This window comes from Aotus nancymaae, unplaced genomic scaffold (genome assembly GCF_030222135.1).
Source record: "Aotus nancymaae isolate 86718 unplaced genomic scaffold, 86718_ANA_hifiasm-v0.15.2.pri h1tg000057l, whole genome shotgun sequence".
In the NCBI taxonomy this organism is placed as follows: domain Eukaryota; kingdom Metazoa; phylum Chordata; class Mammalia; order Primates; family Aotidae; genus Aotus; species Aotus nancymaae.
Window position 1 is genome coordinate 32,383,425 of NW_026988471.1, and position 24,613 is coordinate 32,408,037.

The window sequence follows — 24,613 nt, forward strand, 5'->3', positions numbered from 1 at the left end:
AAGAGATCGAGACCATCCTGGTCAACATGGTGAAACCCCGTCTCTACTAAAAGTACAAAAAATTAGCTGGGCATGGTGACGCGTGCCTGTAATCCCAGCTACTTAGGAGACTGAGGCAGGAGAATTGCCTGAACCCAGGAGGCGGAGGTTGTGGTGAGTCGAGATTGCGCCATTGCACTCCAGCCTGGGTAACAAGAGCGAAACTCTATCTCAAAAAAAAAAAAAACAAAAAACAAAAAAAAAACACCATCCTTTCATTCTTTTCACTGCTTTTGCCTCACATTAGGTAGCTCCTCCAAGTAATTGGGAAATTAGCATGTCTTCTTAACATTAGATCTAAAAACTCTTCTAGTCATCTCGATGGAGGTTACCAGCATAAAAAGCATTTAAATTGTTTTCTGATTTTTACATTAAAAAAATCTGTCTGAAATTCCTTTTTGAAGGGATATTAATAAACATGCACACAAAGTAATTCTGTAGACCCGTGCATCTCCTCTTTAGTGAGCATCAGAATCACCTGAAATTCATCACCTGAGCCCCAGCCCCAGGGATTCTGATCCAGGGATTCTGATCCAGGGCCACTGATGCTACTTGTCCTTGGACCACTTGTGCTGCTTCTCAAAGTGTTACCTCACGTAAAGAGCCGCTGTTGACCGACAGTAAGTGGAGAATGACAGAATGAGAGAGGGAGGTGACAGATAAATAGATGACTGTTAGTTAATGAATAAATACACAGACATCTAATAGAATCATGTGAAGGACCTTAAGTAATATCAGTTTTAAAAATTGTCTCTAAAATTAATGTTTTCAAAGCATGACATATACAGTATAATATTCGAAAGAGCAAAAGAAATGTATGTCACAAACTAAACTGTCCCTTGATTCCAGACCCACACTCCCACTTTGTAGAATCAACCATTTTTAAGTATCTATAAGATATGACATCTTCTAGTAAAACTGAGATTATAGGAAATTAAAATGTTGACTATGGTGCATAGACCAAAGCTGAATTATTTGAGGCCAAATTTTCTTTTGTATATTTGTTGGTATTCATTTAAAAGAAACACGCACGCACTCATACACCTAAGACTGCTTTCTGAAATCAAATACATTTCCTGCCTTCTTTCCTCAGTACTCTTACAACCAGCCTATTTATAGCCCAGGAAAGGAAAAAGCTGCACTGGAGGCAGGAAAACTAAGTTGGGAAAGAATAGGAGGAAGTCTGCCTGCCATTTAGCCAAACAACCTTTAATTCATTGAGCTCAAAGCTTAGCAGCTTCAATGTTGTTGTTAGGCGTAATCAGCTTGCAAATTTCAGGTTTTTTTCTTTCTCCACTTTTGAACTGGATTTGGGCAATGGAGACGATGACAGCATTTTAGAAGAGAGAACAGGAATTCTAGGTGTTTTGGCACATTGAAGAGAAACTTGCTAGAGGTGATGAAGCATAAAGAAAAAGATGATTCACTATAGGGATGAGCATTATGGCAGTTCTGCAAATTAAGGTAAGTGTCCTTTAAAATTCTATCTGTTGTTGTGTCTTAATGCATTTCAGAAACTATGAATATTAGCCAGAGACAATGTATACGATTTGAGGTCAGATTCTCACGTAACTCTTCAATATGCTTTGCTTTATCTCTGAAGAAATGTAGAAATCTGCCTCAGTTATGACACCTTCAGTTTTTACAATAAATAATACATATATTTTTTCAAAATCTTTTTTTTTTTTATTATTATACTTTAGGTTCTTGGGTACATGTGCGGATCATGCAGATTGTTGCATAGGTACACACATGGCAATGTGGTTTGCTGCCTCCATCCCCCCGTCACCTACATCTGGCATTTCTCCCCGTGTTATCCCTCCCTGACCTCCCCAGCCCCCGCTGTCCCTCCCTTGGCACCCCCCCAACAGACCCCAGTGTGTTATGTTCCCTTCCCTGTGTCCATGTGTTCTCATTGTTCAACACCCGCCTATGAGTGAGAACATGCAGTGTTTGATTTTCTGTTCTTGTGTCAGTTTGCTAAGAATGATGGTTTCCAGATTCATCCATGTCCCTACAAAGGACATGAACTCATCATTTTTTATGGCTGCATAGTATTCCATGGTGTATATGTGCCACATTTTCCTCGTCCAGTCTATCATCAATGAGCATTTGGGTTGGTTCCAGGTCTTCGCTATTGTAAACAGTGCCGCTATGAACATACATGTGCATGTGTCTTTATAATAGAATGATTTATAATCCTTTGGGTATATACCTAGTAATGGGATTGCTGGGTGAAATGGAATTTCTGTGTCTAGGTCCTTGAGGAAGTACCACACTGTCTTCCACAATGATTGAACTAGTTTACACTCCCACCAACAGTGTAAAAGTGTTCCTATTTCTCTACATTGTCTCCAGCATCTGTTTTCTCCAGATTTTTTAATGATCGCCATTCTAACTGGTGTGAGGTGGTATCTCAATGTGGTTTTGATTTGCATTTCTCTAATAATCAGTGATGGTGAGCATTTTTTCACGTTTGTGGGGCTTATAAATGTCTTCTTTTGAAAAGTGTTCATATCCTTCTTCCACTTTTGGATGGATTTGTTTGTTTTTTCCTTGTAAATCTGTTTTAGTTCTTTGTAGATTCTGGATATTAGCCCTTTGTCAGATGGGTAGATTGCAAAATTTTTTTCCCATTCTGTTGGTTCCCGGTTCACTCTAATGATTATTTATTTTGCTGTACAGAAGCTCTGGAGTTGAATTAGATCCCATTTGTCTATTTTGGCTTTTGTTGCCATTGCTTTTGATGTTTTAGTCATGAAGTCCTTGCCTACGCCTATGTTCTGAATGGTTTTGTCTAGGTTTTCTTCTAGGGTTTTTATGGTGTTAGGTCTTATGTTTAAGTCTTTAATCCAACTGGAGTTAATTTTAGTGTAAGGTGTCAGGAAGGGGTCCAGTTTCTGCTTTCTGCGCACTGCTAGCCAGTTTTCCCAATACCATTTATTAAATAGGGAATCCTTTCCCCATTGCTTGTTTTTGTCAGGTTTGTCAAAGATCAGATGGTTGTAGATGTGTGGCATTGCTTCCAAGGCCTCTGTTTTGTTCCATTTGTCTCATCTCTGTTTTGGTACCAGTACCATGCTGTTTTGATTACTGTAGCTTTGTACTATATTTTGAAATCAGGTAGCATGATGCCTCCAGCTTTGTTCTTTTTGCTTAGGATTGTCTTGGCTATGTGGGCTCTCTTTTGGTTCCATATGAAGTTTAACGTGGCTTTTTCCAGTTCTGTGAAGAAGGTCATTGGTAGCGTTGAATCTATAAATTACTTTGGGCAGTATGGCCATTTTCACAATATTGATTCTTCCTAACCATGAGCATGGAATGTTTCTCCATTTGTTTGTGTTCTCTCTTATTTCATTGAGCAGTAGTTTGTAGTTCTCCTTGAAGAGGTCCTTTACATCCTTTGTTAGTTGTATTCCTAGGTATTTTAATCTCTTTGTAGCAATTGTGAATGGCAGTTCACTCATGATTTGGCTCTCTATTAGTTTGTTATTGGTGTACAGGAATGCTCGTGATTTCTGCACATTGATTTTGTATCCTGAGACTTTGCTGAAGTTGCTTATCAGTTTAAGGAGATTTTGGGGTGAGATGATATGGTCTTCTAAATATACAATCATGTCGTCTGCAAATAGAGACAATTTGACTTCCTCCTTTCCTAATTGAATACCCTTTGTTTCTTTTTCTTGCCTGATTGCTCTGGCTAGAACTTCCAATACTGTATTGAATAGGAGTGGTGAGAGAGGGTATCCTTGTCTAGTGCCTGATTTCAAAGGGAATGCTTCCAGTTTTTGCCCATTCAGTATGATATTGGGTGTGGATTTGTCATAAATAGCTTTTATTATTTTGAGATATGTTCCTTCGATACCTAGTTTATAGAGAGTTTTTAGCATAAAGGGCTGTTGAATTTTGTAGAAGGCCTTCTCTATATCTATTGAAATAATCATGTGGCTTTTGTCTTTGGTTCTGTTTATGTGGTGGATTACATTTATAGACTTGCATACTTGCATCCCCGGGATGAAGCCTACTTGATCGTGATGGATAAACTTTTTGATGTGCTGTTGCAATCGGTTTTCCAGTATTTTATTGAAGATTTTTGCATCTATGTTCATAATGGATATTGGCCTAAAGTTTTCTTTTCTTGTTGAGTCTCTGCTGGGTTTTGGTATCAGGATGATATTGATCTCATAAAATGATTTGGGAAGGATTCCTTCTTTTTAGATTGTTCAGAATAGTTTCAGAAGGAGTGGTACCAGCTCCTCTTTGTATGTCTGGTAGCATTCAGCTGTGAACCCATCTGCACCTGGGCTTTTTTTTGATTGGTAGGCTATTAATTGCTGCCTCAACTTCAGCCCTTGTTATTGGTCTGTTCAAGGTTTCTACTTCTTCCTGGTTTAGGTTTGGGAGGGTGCAAGTGTCTGGGAATTTATCAATTTCTTCCAGGTTTACTGGTTTATGTGCATAGAATTGTTTGTAGTAATCTCTGATTGTAGTTTGTATTTCTGTGGAGTAAGTGATGATATCCCCTTTATCATTTTTTATTGCATCTATTTGATTTTTCTCCCTTTTCTTTTTTATTAATCTGGCTAGTGGTCTATTTTGTTGATCTTTTCAAAAAACCAGCTCCTGGATTTATTGATTTTTTTTTTGAAGGATTTTTTGTGTCTCTATCTCCTTCAGTTCTGCTCTGATCTTAGTTATTTCTTGTCATCTACTAGCTTTTGAGTTTTTTGGTTTTTAATCTTTCTCCTGTAGCTCTTTCAAAATTGATGATAGGGTGTCAATTTTAGATTTTTCCTCGCTTCTCTGGTGGGCATTTATTGCTGTAAATTTCCCTCTAGACACTGCTTTCAATGTGTCCCAGAAATTCTGGTACGTTGTGTCTTCATTCTCATTGGTTTTGAAGAACATCTTTATGTCTGCCTTCATTTCATTGTGTATCCAGTCGACATTCAGGAGCCAGTTTTTCAGTTTCCATGATGTTGTGTGGTTCTGAGTTAGTTTCTTAATTCTGAGTTCTAACTTGATTGCACTGTGGTCTGAGACACTGTTATGATTTCCATTATTTTGCATTTACTGAGAAGTGATTTTCTTCCAATTATGTGGTCAGGTTTAGAGTAAGTGCCATGTGGTGCTGAGAAGAATGTATATTCAGTGGATTTGGGGTGGAGATTTCTGTAGATGTTTATTAGGTCCGCTTGGTCCAGATCTGAGTTCAAGTCCTTGATACCCTTGTTAATTTTCTGTCTTGTTGATCTGTCTAATATTGACAGTGGAGTGTTAAGGTCTCCCACAATTATTGTGTGGGAGTCTGTCTCTTTGTAGGTTGTTAAGAACTTGCTTTATGTACCTGGGTGCTCCTGTATTAGGTGCGTATATATTTAGGATCATTAGCTCTTCTTAATGCATTGATCCTTTTACCATTAAGTAATGGCCTTCTTCATCTCTTTTGATCTTTGTTGGTTTAAAGTCCATTTTACCAGAGACTAGGATTGCAACTACTGCTTTTTTGGCTCTCCATTTGCTTGATAAATCTTCCTCCATCCCTTTACTTTTAGCCCATATGTGTCCTTGCGTGTGAGGTGGGTTTCCGGAATACAGCATACTGACGGGTTTTGACTTTTTATCCAATTTGCCAGTCTGCGTCTTTCGATTGGGGCATTTAGTTCATTTACATTTAAGGCTAATATTGTTATGTGTGAATTTGAATTTGGTCCTGCCATTTTGATGCTAGCTGGATGTTTTGCCCTTAGTTGATACATTTTTTTCATTGTGTCAATGCACTTTACCATTTGGTACGTTTTTGGAGTGGCTGGTTCTGGTTGTTACTTTCCTTGTTTGGTGCTTCTTTCAGGAGCTCTTGTAAGGCAGGCCTGGTGGTGATGAAATCTCTCAGCAATTGCTTGTCCGTAAAGGATTTTCTTTCTCCTTCACTTATGAAGTTTTGTTTGGCTGGATATGAAATTCTAGATTGAAAGTTCTTTTCTTTAAGGATGTTGAATATTGGCCCCCACTCTCTTCTGGCCTGTAGGGTTTCTGCTGAGAGATCTGCTGTGAGTCTGGTGGGCTTCCCTTTGTGGGTTACCCGACCTTTCTCTGTGGCTTCCCTTAGCATTTTTTCCTTCATTTCAAGCCTGGTGAATCTGGTGATTATGTGCCTTGGGGTTGCTCTTCTTGAGGAATACCTTTGTGGTGTTCTCTGTATTTCCTGGACTTGAATGTTGGCCTGCCTTGCTAGGTTGGGGAAGTTCTCCTGGATAATATCCTGAAGATTGTTTTCCAGCTTGGATTTATTCTCTCCATCACATTCAGGTACAATGATCAAAGGTCGATTAGGTCTTTTCACATAATCCCATATTTCTTGGAGGCTTTGCTCATTTCTTTTCACTCTTCTTTCTCTAATCTTGCCTTCTTGTTTTATTTCATTGAGTTGATCTTCAATCTCTGATATCCTTTCTTCTGCTTGGCCGATTCAGCTATTGAAACTTGTGTATGCTTCACGAAGTTCTCCTACTGTGTTTTTCAGCTCCATCAAGTTGTTTATATTCTTCTCTAAGCTGTTCATTCTAGTTAGCATCTCATCTAACCTTTTTTCTATGTTCTTAGTTTCTTTGCATTTGGTTAGCACATGTTCTTTTAGCTCTGAGAAGTTTGTCATTACCCATCTTCTGAAGCCTGCTTCTGTCAGTTCACCAGATTCATTCTCCATCCATCTTTGAGATCGCCAGCTGGTGAGGAGCTGTGATCCCCTGGAGGAGGAGAGGCATTCTGGTTTTTGGTGTTTTCATCCTTTTTGTGCTTGTTTCTTCCCATCTTAGTGGCTTTATCTACCTGTGGTCTTTGTAGCTGGTGACTTTCAGATGGGGTCTCTGAGTGGACATCCTTTTTGTTGATGTTGAAGCTATTTCTTTCTGCTTCTTAGTTTTCCTTCTAACAGTCAGGCCCCTCTGCTGCAGGACTGCTGGAGGTCCACTCCAGACCTGCTTGCCTGGAAATCGCCCACAGGGGCTGCAGAACAGCAAGGGTTACCACCGGTTTCTTCCTCTGCTATCCTCATCCCAGAAGGGTACCCATCTGATGTCGGCCTGAGCTCTCCTTTATGAGGTGTCTCTTTGGGTATACAGGGGTCAGGGAGTTGCTTGAGGAGAAAGTCTGTCCCTTATAGGAGCTCAAGTGCTGTTCTGGGAGTTCCATTGTTCCGTGCAGAGCTGCTGGGCAGGTACCTTTAAGTCTGCTACAGCTGAACTCATAACTGCCTCTTTTTCAAGGTGCTCTGTCCTAGGAAGGTCGGCTTTATTTATAAGTTCCTGTCGTGCTGCTGCCTTTTTTCATAGATGCCCTGACCCGCTCAGAGTAGTCTAGTCACAGTCTGCCAGCAGAGGTGTTGCTGAGCTGCCGCAGGCTCTGCCCAGCTGCTGTGTGAACTGCCTCAGTAGTGGCAGACTGCCTCTCCCCTCACTGAGCTGGACCGTCCTGGGTCCAGCTGCGCTTGCTGCAAAACTCTCAATCCAGAACGTTTCAGATTGCTTGTTTTGTGGGGGTGGTACCCACCAAGCCAGATCACCTGGCTCCCTGTCTCAGGCCCCTCCCTTTTAGTTGAATGGGTGGCTCTATCTCCCAGGTGTTCCAGGCACCAGTCAAAATGGCCACCCAGACTTGTGTGAGTTCCTGTGTGCCGATGCAGCACCGGCTGAAATCGCCACTCTGAAAACTCCTGGCACTTTTTGGCCTGGGAATCTCCTGGTCTGTAAGCAGTCAAAACTTGTTTGGAAATGGGGTGAGCACTCACCCTCTGCGCTGTTCTGGCTAGGAACTGTGCTCTGGAACTGTTCCTATTCTGCTGTCTTGGATCATGATCCCCAATAAATATATTTTTTTAAATTTTATTTTGAAAAAATATTTAACATGCACACAAAATTAATAATAAAAATTTATCTTAAAAGATACATATATTTTTAAAATATTTATTGTTTCTTGACAATAACTTTATCTCTGTGAACTTTCTTCAGTTTCATTGTTATCAGGCATTTAGGTAGCATAAATAATTTCATTGATGATCACCTTTAAAAATATATATATTTGATATTTGTCTTCTTGTCTGCCCTTTTCAAATTGCTGATTAATAATCCACCTACAATTTCTTTGATCAATAGTAGTTTAGAATACCTTTAATAAATAGCCTTCAAGCAGAAATAGACAATTGTGTAAAAGTTATTTCAACTAAAATTTAAATTTTCTATAAAATTAAGCAAAGATAAAAAATGTTAGTACAGGTTTTTTTTTTCTTGAATATACATTTTTCAGACAATGGAGAATCTTCTAGGACCACAAAAAACAGCACTGAACAGTTTCCAGTGATAGAAACTGTTCATAGTAATTCTTATTTAAATTATTATTTCAAAACATTCGTTCATTATATTTTGAGTGCCTTGAAAAATGTCACTGGGTTTGGAAATGGTAAGGTCGAATCCAAGAACAGTTGACGCTGCCCACAAAAACTTGGAAAGCTCCTAGGGACATTCCAAATTCTTTTAACATTCTTTGCCATTAAACAAACACATTTGTTTAAATGATGCGCCATATTCGCATCCACTGCTGATAATAACCACATTTCTGTCTTGGAGTAACTTGATTCATGTTACCACAATGACTAACAAAGGAATAAGGTTCTCGTGGATTATTGAAAAGGAAGAGTAGACGGAAATGTGTTGCTGTTATTTCACCCTATCCCTGTTTGAGATTGGGATGTTTGGAATCTGTCCCAAGAAGATAGCAAAGCTGGAAGCCAGAAAAGCAGAACCAGCCAGAACCCGCACAGGAGGCCAGGACTCGGGCTCTGGCTCGGTGTGGATCCCACTGGCCATCTTCTTTTCTGGGAAAATTTAATGGTTATTTTTTACTGATTAGAAAATTATAATTCCATGGAAACTGTTGGAAGGTATAATACGTTTGAATAGAAAGAGCATGACTTCTTAGTTGAACTTAAGTGGTTAAAAAAAAAAAGAGAGAGGGAAATGAAATTAATCTGAGTAAATGTGATAGATCTGAAGAAACAAATAAACAAACCCTCAGCATTTATTTTCAGAACATTCCAGTACTGTGAAGTCAGTTTTGAGTCCACTTTAGATCTTCCACAGAGTGAACTCTAAGGTGACTTAATTAATTGCTACTCCACATGGCCCTAATGACAGCAGTGTTGCTTATAGCAATCCTGATTTCTGATCATGTTGAACTCATTTCCCTTAGAGTTTCAAAACAACGTTCACATTTGACACATTCACATGTTTACATTATGAGAATGAAAATGTTTTAACTGTATGTAAGGTTTAAGAAATAAAAAATTATGGGCTAGATGTACTATTCCAAGAATATACTTTTTCACTTGTAAAAGACTCACTTTCCAGATGATCGTAGATTGATAAATGTACTCATGAAATGACAGGTATTTAAAATACAGCTCTTAGAAATTGCCTAATAGTTCTACAGGAATGTTTTGATGTATCTACGAGCTGCTGAGAACATTTTAAGTTAGAGTTCTCTAATTTTGAAAAAACTTATAATTATTTTTTTGCTTTTCTATAAATTACATAGAAATGTATTGCCTCCTTTCCAGAGTAACTCCTACAATCACTATGTGTTTACAGTTTACATAGTAGAGCCAACCGTCGTCTTCACATTAAATACAAGTAAAATCAGGTTACTGAAGAGCTCATGTGAGGCAGCAAGAAATTTAGATGTCATTAAATACAATCTGCAACTTGGGGGATGTGTTGAAGAGGGATGTGGGGAGAAGCGTGCCAAGGTCGTCTTCTTCAGATGGGAAACTACACCCATCTGCCCTGTGGCCTGATGCTGGATGGGGGAGAGGGGGTGTTCACGTTGATTCTTGTGTATTTTACAGGCACCTTAAATTCAGACAATTGGCTTTTGGAGATTACCTTTCTGCTAATGTTTCATCTATATTACAGGTTTACAAGTAGCACCACACCATGAAAGCGTACTAAATTTTCTAACTTATAATTTCTATCCTTGATAAACTCAGTGTTAAGTTGGAAAAGGGGAAATATATAGGACACAAGGCATCCTACATGTGGAGCCAAATTAATGACGTAGGTAATGAGTACCACCTAGGGAAGACCTGATCCAGATGGGCTTCATGCAGCTCTGAGACTGAGCTGGGCCTTGGTGAGCAGGAGGACATCTGATAGATATAGAGGGAGTCAAGGGTCTCTAAGATAAGAATGGAGCTATGAGCTTGAGCAGAGGCAGGAATGGACTTGCGGCGCCCAAGGAATAGGGCTACCAGATAAAATACGGGATGCCCGGTTCAATGTGAATTTCAAATAAACAACAAACACTGGTCTAGTATAAGTGTGCCCTACTCCACAACTATATGAGACCTAGTGCATGGGACTTACTTATACGAAAATATTACTTGTTGTTTGTTGGAAATTCACACTTAGCTGGTGACCCTGTATTCTTATTTCCTAAATCTGGCAACTCTTCAAGGGAACCGAGAGTCCCAGCTGGACAACAACAGGAATGAGCCTAGGGAGCAAGAAGGAAGTGCCTGGAGGAGGATGGGTTCAGGCTGTGGCGGGACTGCAATGCTGGACTAAGGAGTTGAGAATTTAAAGACACCAGGAGCCAGTGAAAATTTCTGAAAAGGGAAACGGCATGGATAAGATCTACCTGTTGGAGGCAGAACTTGCTGGAGCAGAAATCAGGGCACCGAGGCTTGGGTTCTGATGAAAACAGAAAGAAGCCAAATGGAGACACATTTGAGAACAAATTGACCTGTTCTGTGAACTAATTGAGTATGGTTATAGGAAGAGAGAATGTGTTCAAGAGGATGTTATGTTTTATGACTCCATTCAAAGAAATGGCCAAAGAGACAGCAGCAGGTCAGGGAGTTAGAGGGATGAGGATTTTGGTTTCAAACATATGAAATTTGAGGGAATGATGGAACAGTCAGATAGAAATAGTAAGTGAACAGCTGGGAACGGAAAACAGTTTAGGTGGGAAATGAGAAATGGAAATAAAAACAGCCAACATTTATTGAGCACTTACTCTATGTCAAGCCTTTTATCTCCATTATCTTTTTTTGTTTCTGCAACCATCTATCAGCAGGTTCCATTGCCAGCCACATTTTGTAGTTGAGAAAAGTGAGGTGAGAGAGGTTAAGTAACGTGTCCATGATCAATCACATCGTTGATGAGAGGCAGATGGAAAATGGAACCACCGTGTGCAGAAAGCCAAAGCCCTCACAACTGCCGACTCCTTTACAGAATGTTGAGCATCTGGCCCTAGATTCACTTTCTCCATCTGCAAAGAGATAAGGGCGCCAGTTGCTCATGCTAGAAGCCAGTTTTTAACCAGGTTCCAGGTCTTCTATTGTTTCTAACTTTGGTGGGTGGCCCTTGTAGAATTCTCCATCTTTTGGTTACTCTCTCTGAGAAAATGGACATGATTTATACCCAGAGGTTTTCCTTATTTATTAATCTTCTAAATTGTTTTTCCCCTTAGTGGCTCATTTAAAATTTTCCCTTGGTTATCAGGTGAAATAAAGATTATAAAGAAGAATCTATAACCTCATATAGTGACATTTTTGCATGACATAGGTGGCTAAAACATGCTTATTTTACAACAATCCCTAATACCACACAATTTTATTAACTTTTATCCTGAGAGGTTGGACATTAGATCTACAAACTAGTTTTTTTTTTTTTTCAAGACAGGGTCTCCTGTCACCCAGGCTGGAGTACAGTGGCACACTCTCAGCTCATTGCAGCCTCCACTTCCAGGGATCAAGTGATCCTCAGCCTCAGCCTCCTGAATAGCTAGGACTACAGGAACGCGCCACTGCACCCACTACTTTTTGTACTTTTTAGTAGAGACAGGGTTTCACCATGTTGGCCAAGCTGGTCTTGAACTCCTGACCTCAAGTGATTCACCCGCCTCGGCCTCCCAAAATGCTGGGATTATAGGTGTAAGCCATATAAACCAGCCTCCAAACGTGTTCTTTAGTGTCTGCTATTTTGTATCCTTTGACCTGTATGTCCCCATTTCCCTTTCCCCCCACTCCCACCATTAGTGACCACTGTTTCATTCTGTATCTCTGTATTTGAGGGTTTAAAAATATTCCACATATAAATGAGATCGTGCAATTTTTTTTAAAAAAGGTTATGCCTAAGAGAAAACCAGACAAGAGTGTCAACCTCCTTTCCTTGTCCCTGGCTGCCCTCTAGTGGCCACACCAGATAACAACGTTCAGCCCAGAGAGCGCAGAGCCAGGCACTAGAAGCAAGCTCCTTAGGAACCTCTAAACAGCATAATCAAGAGTTTACAGAATCGCCACAGAATCATCTGTGGGCTCTTAAATGGGTTGAAGGCTAGTTGTGCTAGGAAATTCTGGAAAAAGACTTCCTGGAATTACCTACAGCCTTACAGATGGTTGACCTGAAAGGCATTTTGAATAGACCAGTTTTAGATTTATCTTAAACTTTCTAATTATTAAAAGTATTTCACCTGTTTACCATTTTAGGCAGGCACATATATCATGTTTGGCTACTAAACTTTCAATGCATATACGTGCCTTTATTGTTAAGATATCCTAGACCTTTGATTCTAAATATTTACTTCAAAATATGCAGTATAATTTTTAGTAAAAAGCAAACAGTCTATCTTTTAGGGATCTATTCTTAAAAACATCATAAGTTCGGACAATAATGTATGTAAAACAATCTTTATCTATTACAACAGATACATTTTGTAACCTAAATTTAAAGGGAATTATTAAATAATATTCCACAATATGAAATTTTACACAGCCATTAAATTACATTATAATATTTAATGGCATTGGCAAGTGTTCATTGTAAATGTTGAGTGAACATTTATACTTACATTCAGTGAAGGTAAGAAGTCTACAAAATTATATATATCCTGTGACCCCATTTGCTTAAAAAAAAATATGTGTGTATGAAAACTTAAGACTAAAAAGTCATACACCAAATGTTAACCATAGAAATTTCTGGTTGGTGGGGTAATGGTGATTTTGATTTTCTACTTTGTCTCCAGGATAATAATGTACTACTCCAGTCTAGTAATGTACTGCTTTTATAATCGGGAACAAAACCCAGTATGTTTTCAAAAAGTGCAGAAGTAAGTCTCTGTTCTGATTTCTTGCTGTCATGGCTGACAATATGTTTGTGCTAATTCAGTGCCATTGAAGGCCTCTCTGCCAGGTAATGGGCTATATCCTGTTTGTGACAGCATAATCCATTGTAATGGAAAAGATTATGATGCACTGGCCTGGTCTGTGACTTCACTGCATTCATCAGCAACAGGAAACAAAGACATGCACTTTTTTCATAATTGTTTTAGTAATAATTGACAATTGGAGGAAATGAATGGCAAAAAACAATTATAGGCAGACAAGATGGTCAGCAAATCAAACTGGGAAATGCAGGGGAGCCAGTCTCAGCTTTATTCACACAGCGATTTCAGAACATTACAAAGATATTATTGTTTTGTTCTCAGTCTACTCCTGAAATCACTATTGTTTTTTGTTTGTTTGTTTTTGTGTTTTGTTTTTCTTACCAGCAGTTACACAATTCTTTGCTGGCAGCAGTGACCTCCAATGTATTTTTAATTCAATAATCCAGTAATCCCTCATCAGGGATTTGGTGCTGAACTTTTTATGTTTATTAGTATTTAGGGTCAGTGTGAACGCCTCCCTGTGCACATAGCCAGTGAAGTGCACAGCGATATTGATGTAACTTTTCTTGCCTCTGAATAACTGCCTGTTGCCCAAACGTAGAATCTTACAAGTGTTACTTTCCATTAAATTTATAAATAGCAAATTCATGTTTTTTAAATTGTCCCTAATCTTCATTTTAATAGCAACAGGCAGGAGAATAAAACAACAAAAAATCAAAACAAGTGAGTTAATGATTCAAGATCTAGTTTCTATGCCATGAAATGGGCACAAGTAATAATAATCCCTTAGATGAAATGAGGGATGTGTTATCAATTAGAAAACAGTTAAGTAAGGTAGGTATTATACTGCAGTAACATGTATTTATTTCTCCTAGTGGCCTATGTTCATAGTTGTCTTCTTGGGTACTAAAATTCTTTGGATGGGAAACTAAATGTGTGTGGGCTGTTATAACCATCACTCCAAGTCATACGCTCCTCTGGTTAGCCTGATGTGGAGTAAAATTCAGCAGCAGTTCTGACTTCCAGTCTGTAAGACTACTTACTAGTCTTACTATGTATTATGGGAGACTCTATACCAGTACTGTCCTATAGATATATACACCTCTAATCCCAACAATTCAGGTGGCAGAGGCTGGAAGATCACCTGAACCCAGGTGATCAGCCTGGGCAACACAGCGCGATCCTGTCTCTACAAAAGAAAAAAAAAATTACCTGAGCTTGGTGGTACATGCTTGTAGTCCTTGATATTCAGGAAGCTGAGCTGGCAGGATCATTTGAGCCCAGTTGTTCAAGTTACAGTGAGCTATGGTCACACTTGCACTCCAGCTAGAGCAACAGAGTAAGACTGTCTCTCACAAAATAAAAAATAAAAATGAAATAGGAATATAATGTGAGCCACTAATGTGACCTACATAGTTCATGTTACATTTTCTAGTGACCACATTTTAAAAAATAAAAAGAAACAGATAAAATGAATTTCAATATCATAGTTTAAGGAGTGAGATATAGTGCCTCACACCTGTATTCCCAGTGCTTTGGGAGGCAAAGGTGGGAGGATTGCTTGAGGTCAGCATTTCAAGAGCAGCCTGGGCATCATGGTGAGACCCTGTCTCTACAAAAAAAATTTTTTTTAATTGTCTGGGCATGGTGGTGCATGCCTGTAGTCCTAGCTACTCAGAGGACTGAGGTGAGAGGATTGCTTGAGCCCAGAAGTTCGAGGATGCAGTGAACTATGATTGTACCATTGCACTCCAGCATGGGTAACAGAGCAAGACCCTTTCTAAAATAATAATAATAATATAGTTGATTTAACCAAATATGTTCAAGTTATCATTTCAACATGCACTCAATATAAAAAACCACTAATAAAACATTTTATATTCCCTTTTTGTAATAAAAGTCTTTGAAACCCAGTGTGTATTTTATTGCATATCTCAACTCAGACTAGCCTCATTTCAAGTGCTCGATAGCTTCAGGTGCCTAGAGGCTACTGTATAAGATAGTGCAAATCTAAACCGAAGAGCTACGGTGCCACCCACAGCTATGTAAATAATGTGAAATTTAGACTATGAGATATTGCCACCTTTTCTGTACTCAGTCATCTCCATTCTGATACATTGAGCTGAACGTTCTATATCAAGTAAAACTGAATAGTTGAACAGCAAGCCAAGGACTGGCAGTTTTTGAGATTTAGCTTATTAGAATAATTAAGCTGTTCACTTGGGCTGGGTAACTATGGATTACTCAGTTGAGAATTACGACTATAGAAGTTTTTTAAAAAAATTATCCAAATTTAAAATCTGGATTATATGGTTGTAAAAGACTTTATCATAATGTTTTCAGGTGAATTTAGGTATAGGGATAGATTCAATTACACAGCTTAAAATTGAGTTCCCAAAACCATTATAGACATTATGTACCTAATAGTGCCTACAACTTAGTACAAAGAAATAAATCTTTAGCAGTTAAAACACACAGGAGCGCACATGCACACACGCACATACTTCCAACATTGTGACCACTTGCTGATGTCTTCTCTGCATTTTGCATTGTCTTATTTGAAGGATAGGAAGTATGCTATAATAATCTTCTATAACTACTCTGCCTTGGGGACTCTCATGCCAGTCAGCTGGGGTGATAAAGATAGCCTCTGTGTACTAAATATGGAGATACAAAAATAGAACTGGTGGAAGTGGATAAAATCAGAAGACACTGTAGGTTCTTATAGCCCTACCAAGAGCAGAGACCTGGAAACGGGTCTCTGAAATCCTGGCAATGAGTTGCAGCCAACTGAAACGATCATATTTTGGGTTCATTTCTTATTCCATGAAGGTTTGGTTATAAAGCTAGAGTTTAACCAGTCAGAAATTTCTGCAATCAAAATAAAAGTTAAAGATATATAAAATATAAATAATGACCATTTGCTGCATGATTTACAAATTGGTAATGCTCCAAAAGTTTGTTTTTAAGAATTTTCTTGGCCCTCTGAATTCACTTTACATTTTCCCCATAGAAACAAAGTTATAAATAGCAACTACATACTGTTCCTAAAATGCCACGTATCTACCATGAAATTATTACAATGTATTTATATTATTTATTCTAAATATGTATGCATGTTTAAATCATTAATGAAGTCTAATTATTAATGTATTATTTCTACATTAATACATTATGTGATATATTAATATGCTAATTAAATCACATTAATATAAGAATATTTAATCAAAACAGAAAATATATATACTGCATCAACAAAACCACCTTGCATTCAAAGCAACAAACAAACACGAATAAAGAATCCAGGAAGTACCAGGTGCTATTCTAGGGCTGGGGATAAGCATAAGAGATAAATAATATTTATCTTGTTTCTTAATGTTGGAGGAAAAGCATAGTTACTAAAAAAAAAAATGAGGAAATAGATGGAATTTTTTTTTAAAGGGGACTGCCTTATCTAAGTGACTCTTAGGTAGAGAGACCTTTTTTAGGCTTTTATGTCTAATTTTACTGTTAAACTTTGAACTTGCCTTTTCCTGAAGGATGAAGTACCTCTGCTGTTAATGGATAGCCTGCCTTTTTTTTTTTTTTTTTTTGGTTCTCAAATAGGGTGAGATTTTTCTGATGTAATTCTTGGCTAAGAAGTAGAAGAGAGGAAGGTGAAGAGAATGGTTAGGATTAAATATGCAAGGACATGAGAATTGTACCTGATTGTTCAGTTCTGCTAGGAGAAAGAGTGAGGCAGACTAGAGGACTGAGCCTCAAGAAATGATCCTCAACAGCTTCTAGGACAGGGAACAGGAAGGGAGGGAAAGCATGCAATTAGCCTTTACACACGAATTTCCAAGTCTGCTAAAGAAAATCTCTTGCTGAGTGCTATTAACTGTTGGATCCTGCAGAGACTACCATTTAAAAAATACATCACTAGAAAATGAGGAAGGAGTGACCGAGTCAGATATGAATAGGCCTTCAGGCAAGGTCAGGAAATCTGGGTTGAGTAGTCCCACTCATTGATTTCACAAAACAGCAAGAGAATCAGGGACCTACAAGTGAGTTGAGATTATATATGTAACCCAAAAAACAGGAGGCTGGGCCAGGGGGACAGACTGTTCTGGAATACTCTCATTTCTTCTGCTGGAAACTCAGGCTGTTTCTCTGGTAATGGAGGCCTTCTGACAAAGACAAAGCATGGGGTGGCTGTCCCTCAGGTGCCCCAGCCTCGGAGTGTGCACATTTTTTTTTTTTTGAGACAGAGTTTCGCTTGGTCACCCAGGCTGGAGTGCAGTGGCCTAGTCTTCGCTCACTGCAACCTCCGCCTCCTGAATTCAAGCCATTCTCCTGTCTCAGTCTCCCTAGTAACTGGGATTACAGGTGCATGCCACCATACTTGGCTAATATTTTGTATTCTTAGTAGAGATGGAGTTTTGCAATATTAGCCTTGAACTCCTGACCTCAAGTGATCTGACTGCCTTGGCCTTGCAGAATGCTGGGATTACAGGCGAGTTTTCTATCTGAAACTGTCTCCACCCCTTCTGGTCAATCATTCCTCAATGTCTTCTCTCAATTTATTTTGCTTCTAGGATATTTTCTTTTAAAACATCCATATCTCTTTGCATGGAAACTACACCCAATCTACCTGAACCTGCAGCAGCCCTCTGGTTACCCATTTGGATTCTCTGATTTCACGGCCAAAATTCTCAATGAGTATTTTATCACTACCACCTTTATTTTCTCAGTTCTCTTTCATATTTTAAACACGTAAAATCTGATGGCCTGTCCTCAACCCCACTGAAACTGTGATGCCAGAAACTTTCTAAATGATAAAGAGAAGAACCTTTTTCATCTGCCCCCTTTGATGAAGCCCTCACCAGTCTTGAATGAGTTTGCCCTCTTCAGAAATACTGTAACATTTACATACTGTAATACTATATCAATACTGTTTTATATATTTAATCCCATGTCTGGTGATGTTTCTTTAATTTATTCAACTACTATTTGCCTCTATGGTTAATTTTCCAAGAGTTTCTTCTCTCAACAACCTAAGTATAAATTCCTTCATATCTGGCCCTTATTTTGTGCTTAAAAAAAAATCTCTCTCTGGTACACTAATGTTCATAGCAGCATTATTTATAATAGCTTTAAGGCAGACACAACCCAAATGTCTATCAATAGATGAATAGATAAACAAAATGTGGCATACCCATGCAATGGGAAATTAATCAGCCACAAAAAGGAATGTTCTCATATATGCTACAGTATGAATGTACCTTGAAAACATCATGCTAAATGAAATAATCCAGACACAAAAGAATACATATTATATGATTCCACTTATGAGAAATACCTACAACATGCAGATTCATAAAAATAGAAGGATTAGAGGTGGCGGGGGTGGGGGAGAAGGGAGAATAGAGAATTATTTCTTAACAGTTGTCAAGTTTCTGTTTGGTGTGATAATGTTTTGCAAATAATGGTGATGATTGCACAACATTGTGAATTAATAGTGTAATTAATACCACTGAATAGTACGCATAAAAATGGTCAAAATAGCAAATTTATGTTATATATGTTTTCTTACATTTTTAAAAATTAACGATATGATATAGCAAAACCCAGTGAATTATATGGTATGTAAATTATATTTCAATAAACCTATTTTTTTTTTTTTTTGACACAGAGTCTTACTCTGTTGCCCAGGTTGGAGTGCAATGGCGCCATCTCGGCCCACTGCACGCCAGCCTAGGTGACCAAGTGAAACTCTGTCTCAAAAAAAAAGGTGCACACTCTGAGGCGATCTTGGCTCACTGCAGCCTCCGCCTCCTGGATTCAAGCAATTCTCCTGCCTCAGCCTCTCCAGTAGCTGGGACTACTGGCGCCGGGTCTATAGGCGCCGGCTACCATGTCTGGCTGATATTTTGTATTTTAGTAGAGACAGGGTTCGACCGTGTTGCCCAGGCTGGTCGCAAACTCCTGAGCTCAGGCAATCCTGCCTGCTTTGAAAGCCTACCAAGGTGCTGAGATTACAGGCATGAGCCACCATGCTCGTCTCAATCAAACTATTTTAAAGACATCCCTTTGGGAACCAGATATAACCTTACATATAATAAATGTTTAAGTAATATTTATTGTATCTTTTGTTATAATGAGATTTATTAGGGCATAAATTTATATGTGGTAGAAATTAGACATGTTTTTCAAAGTATGCATACCAGATATAACATGATTTCTCTTAGGTTTAGACAAAAGCCAAGTGCTGAGCAAGTGTGAATTGAGACCTTAAACAAAATTAATCATTTTTACCTCTTCTAGATTACTGGATGTAAAATCAGGTGTGTGACACATACCAACTTCCTAATCTTAAATTTGGTGAATAAATGAATAAAAATATTAACAAAGTATGCAAATTTGCTTCACATATATATGCATATATGTTTTTCTTGACCAACCTTTCATCATTACAGTTGAGACATTTTTTCAGACATCTACTTTTAAGACATAATACATTATACTACGTAGATAACATAGAATATTGTGTAGCAATCTAGAAAAAACTGTTTTAGGAAGAATATTTGATGACATTAGAATATTTAAGAATATTTAGGCCAGGTGTGGTAGCTCACGCCTGTAATCCCAGCACTTTGGGAGGCCCAGGCGGATGGATCATGTGGTCAGGAGATCGAGACCATTCTGACCAACATGGTGAAACTCTGTCTCTACTATAAATACAAAAATTAGCTGGATCTGGTGATGTGTGCCTGTAATCCCAGCTACTCAGGAGACTGAGTCAGAAGAATTGCTTGAACCTAGGAGGCAGAGGTTGCAGTGAGCCAAGATTGTGTCACTGCACTCCAGCCTGGCAACAGAGCGGGACTCTGTCTCAAAAAAAAAAAAAAAAAAAAAGAATATTTATTACAATGGAAATATTTATGATATATAATACAAAATGCAAACTTTTGTATGTATGTCTATTATGCATTTTAGTAAAGACGAGAAAGATATTTTATTAGTTACATATTTCTGTGTAACAAATCTTTCCAAAACTAAGTAATTAGTTCTTTAACAACAGTAATTATTTATTACCTCTCATGATTTCTATGGACCAGGAATTCAGGAGAAGGTCAGATTAAGGACTATCATTTGTGAGGTTGTAATCAGATGTCACTTGGGACTAGAGTCTTCAGAAGATTCAGTGGGCACTAGAGATTTACTTTTTTTTTGTTCTTTATTTTCAACTCCCAAGCTTTATTAAGATAACAAACTAAAATTGAATGTATTTATGATGTAAAACATGATGTTTTGATATATGTATGCATTATGAAAGGATCAAATCAGCTATCTAACATATTTATCACCTCATATACTGATCATTATTTTTGTGGTGAGAACATTTAGGATATACCCTCTTAGCAATTTTCAAGTATGCAATACGATATTATTAGTTATATTCGCCATGCTGTACAATAGAACTCATACATCTTGTCAAACTGAAATTTTGTACCCTTTGATCAAAACCTCCTCATTGTCACCCCTCCCCAACCACTTGCAACCCTCATTCTGCTCTAGTTTCTGAATTCAACTTTTTAAGACTCCACATAAAAATGAGATCTTGCAGAACTTGTCCTTCTGTGTCTGGGTTATTTCATTTAGCATAATATTCTCCAGGTTTATTCATGTTGTTGCAAATTACAGAATTTTCTTATTCTTTAAGGCTAAATAGCATCCCATTGTATATACCACATTTTCTTTATCCATTCATCTGTCAATGGATGCTTGGGTTGATACCACAGCTTGGCTATTGTAAATAATGCCACAATGAACATGAAGTGTAGGTATCTCTTTGATATGCTGGTTTCATTTTCTTTGGATAAATACTCAGAAGTGGTATTGCTGAATTATATGATAGTTCTATTTTTAATTTTTTTTTTCCTTTTTAAGATGGAGTCACTCTGTTGCCCAGGCTGGAATGCAGTGGCACAATCTTGGCTCACTGCAACTTCTGCCTCCCGGGTTCAAGCGATTCTTCTGTCTCAGCCTCCTACTTAGCTGCGATTACAGGCACATGCCACCACCCCTAGCTAATTTTTGTATTTTTAGTAGAGACAGGGTGACCTCAGGTGATCTGCCAGCCTCAACCTCCCAAAATGCTGGGATTAAAGGCATGAGCCACCGTGCTTGGCCTATTTTTAGTTTTTTGAGGAACCTCCATGCTGTTTTTCATAATGGCTGTACTAATGAGATTCTCATCAACAGTGTACAAGGATTTTCTTTTTGCCGCATCTTCACCAACACTTGTTCTTTTTTGTCTTTTTTGATAATAGCCATTCTAACAGGTGTGAGGTGATATTTCCTTGTAGTTTGAGTTTGCATTTGCCTGGTGATGAGTGCTGTTGAGCATTTTTTCATATACCTGTTGGCCATTTGTTCAGGTTCTTTACCCATTTTAAAAATTGAGTTATTTGTTTTATTGCTATTGAGTTGCTTTGAGTTTCTTATATATTTTGGATATTGGTCCCTTATCAGATACAATATATATGGTTTGCAAATATTTTCTCTCATTCCTTAGGCTGTCTCTACATTTTGTTGATTATTTCCTTTGCTCTGCAGAAGCATTTTTGTTTGATGCAATCTCAACTGTTTATGTTTACTTTTGTTGCCTGTGCTTTTGGAGTCATATCCAAGAAATTATTGCCCAGACCAATGTCAAGATTTTTCCCTATGTTTTCCTGTAGTAGTTTTATGGTTTCAGGTGTTAAGTTTAAGTTTTCAATTTATTTTGAGTTCATTTTCATATGTGACATAAGGGTTTATTGCTGCTTTCAAAGTTTTTTGTCTTTTGAGAATTTGATTGTAATGTGTCTTGGTGAAGATCTCTTTATATTTAATCTGCCTGGGGTTATTTGGGATTCATAGATCTGGATGCTCATTTGTCTCTCCAGATTTGGGAACTTTCCTATTATTATTTTTTTACATAAGCGTTCTCTTTTTTCTTTCTCTGCTACTTTTGTGAATACCCTAATGTATATGTTGGATTGCTTGATGTTGTCTCACAAATCCTATAGGCTTTTTTCACTCTTATTCTTTGTTGTTGTTGTTTCTCTGGCTGAATATTTTAAATGATCTGTGTTTGAGCTCACTGATTCTTTTTTCTGCTTGATTGAGGCTACTGTTGAAGCTCTCTGTGGAATTTTCAGTTCAATCACTGTGTTCTTTAGATCCAAAATATCTGCCCTGTTCTTTTTTATGGTTTCTCTACCCTCATTGAATCCCCCATTTTGCTTTTGTATTGTTTTCATGATTTGATTTACTTATCTGTGTTCTCTTATAGCTCACTAAGCTCTGTTGATTATTTTGAACTCTTGGACAGGCAGTTCATAGATCTCCATTTCTTTAGGGTCAGTGACTTAATTTTGTTGTTTGGTGGTGGTATTTCCCTTATTATTCACTCACTATCTTTGTGGCTATAGGTTGATGTCTGTGCATATGAAGAAGTAGGCACCTATTCCACATTTTACATTTTGGCTTTGGGAGGGAAAACCCTCACCAGTCAGTCTGTCCAGAAATTCTGGGTGGGCTCTCTGGTGGAGTCTGAGGGCAGGCTTGCTCCTGCATTCCCAGGCAAGTTGCCCTGGTGCCTGAATCAGCAGGCAGGCAGGCTGATGGTGGATCTAGATTCTAGGTTCATAGGAATGAATCTAGCTCTCGTGTTTGCAGGGGTTGGCCTGAAATCTGGGCTTGTGGGGGCCAACCTGTCCCTAAGATGGGTCTTGAGCCTGAGTTCATGGAGGCCCACTTGGTGCTAAGATGGGCCTGGAGCCTGAGTTCACACAGGGCTAGCCTGGTTACTGGGACTTGCCTGAAGCCTGTGTCTGCAGGGTTTGACCTAGGGGTTGAGCTGCTGGGGCAGACATGGCTCTGGAGTGGGTGTAGAGCATAGGGATGTTGAGTTGGTGTGGTGCTTGAATGAAGCTGAAACCTGAGGCTATAGAGGCCTGCTTGCAGCCTGGGGCCATACGGGCTGGTCCAGCGTTAGGGTGGCCCTGGATGCTCTTATTCACAGGTGCTAACCTAGAGCCTGCGATCACAAGGGCTGTTCTGGCACTGGATTTCATGGAACTAGGCCTGATGCTGGAGTCCATAGCAAAGTATGGGGCTTAGTTCACTCTCCATCCCCCACAGGGAGGGTATCTTTTTCTGTGCTGTGCACCCCTTGGGGGAGGAGTGATATGAGTAATATGGGACTCCTTCTCACCCTCTTCAATGTGCCTTTTCTTATTTCTGTGCTGCACCCTAGTTATGTAATCGCTCACTGGAATTCTTTAGTTCTTGAGAAGGTACGTTCATGCATGGATAGTTGTTCAAATTGATATTTCTGCAAGAGGTTATGTGCTAAAAAATACTATTCTGCCATCTTGCTGAGGTCTGCTTTTGAGGTGGCTCACTAACATGGCCGGCATGTTGGTGCTGGCTGTTAGCTGGGGACTTCAGTTCCTTTCTTTGTGGATTTCTTCATGGGGCTTATTGAATGCCCTTATAAGATGGCATCTGACTGGCTTCTTTGAGAGTGAAACTAAGATGAAAGATAAAAGGCATTCTATGACCTTGCCTTGGAAGTCATATATCATCACTTTTCATATATACTATTGGTCACACAGGGTCAGCCCGATTCAGCATGTGCAAGGACTACACAAGGATATGTAAGGATCATGAGAGGCTATCTGCAAATTAATATAAAAAATTATATAAAAAAATATAAAAATATATATAAATATATATATTTTATATATATTTTTATAAAAATATATAAATTTATAAATATATATTTTTTTATATATATAAAATATATTAAAAAATAAAAAATATAAAATGTGTAATTAAAATTGATCTTATTTTTCTTCTTTTTACTTTTCTATACTTTAAAAGTTTTTTATAATAAACATGATTTTGAAATTACGCACATACAAATCAACGAAAGTATTTTTTTTCTTAAACAAGAGAAATTTATGTTTCACTCTCCTGGAGGCTGAAGTTCAAGATCAAGGTGTCAACAGCTTTGGTTTCTCTTGAAGCTGTCTCTGTGGATTGAGATGTTTGTGTTTTCACTGTTGTCATCTTCTTTTTAAGTAAAAGTTATTTTTTAAAGCTATACATAGTCCAGAGAGGAGTGAGTCAATTGTTTTTTCTTTGATGCAATATTGATGCCAAGCTCAAGATCAAGGTGTCAGCAGGTTTGGTTTCTCTTAGAAGTGTCTCTGTGGATTGAGATGGCTGTGTTTTCACTGTCATCTTCTCTTACTTTTTAAGTAAAAGTTATTTTTTTAAAGCCATACATAGTCCAGAGAGGAATGAGTCAATTCCTGTT

The 24,613-nt window shown here is 38.3% G+C and overlaps 1 protein-coding gene across 1 annotated transcript in view; it reads left to right on the forward strand.

The window, feature by feature from the left end:
- The first annotated feature begins 1,263 nt into the window (after positions 1–1,263).
- The window catches only part of RASGRP3 (RAS guanyl releasing protein 3), a 128,956-nt gene continuing 105,606 nt past the window's right edge, over positions 1,264–24,613 (forward strand). Inside the window, exon 1 of the mRNA XM_064363993.1 lies at positions 1,264–1,503. The gene's annotated coding sequence lies outside the window, so the exon portion shown is untranslated. The remainder of the gene's footprint in view (positions 1,504–24,613) is intronic.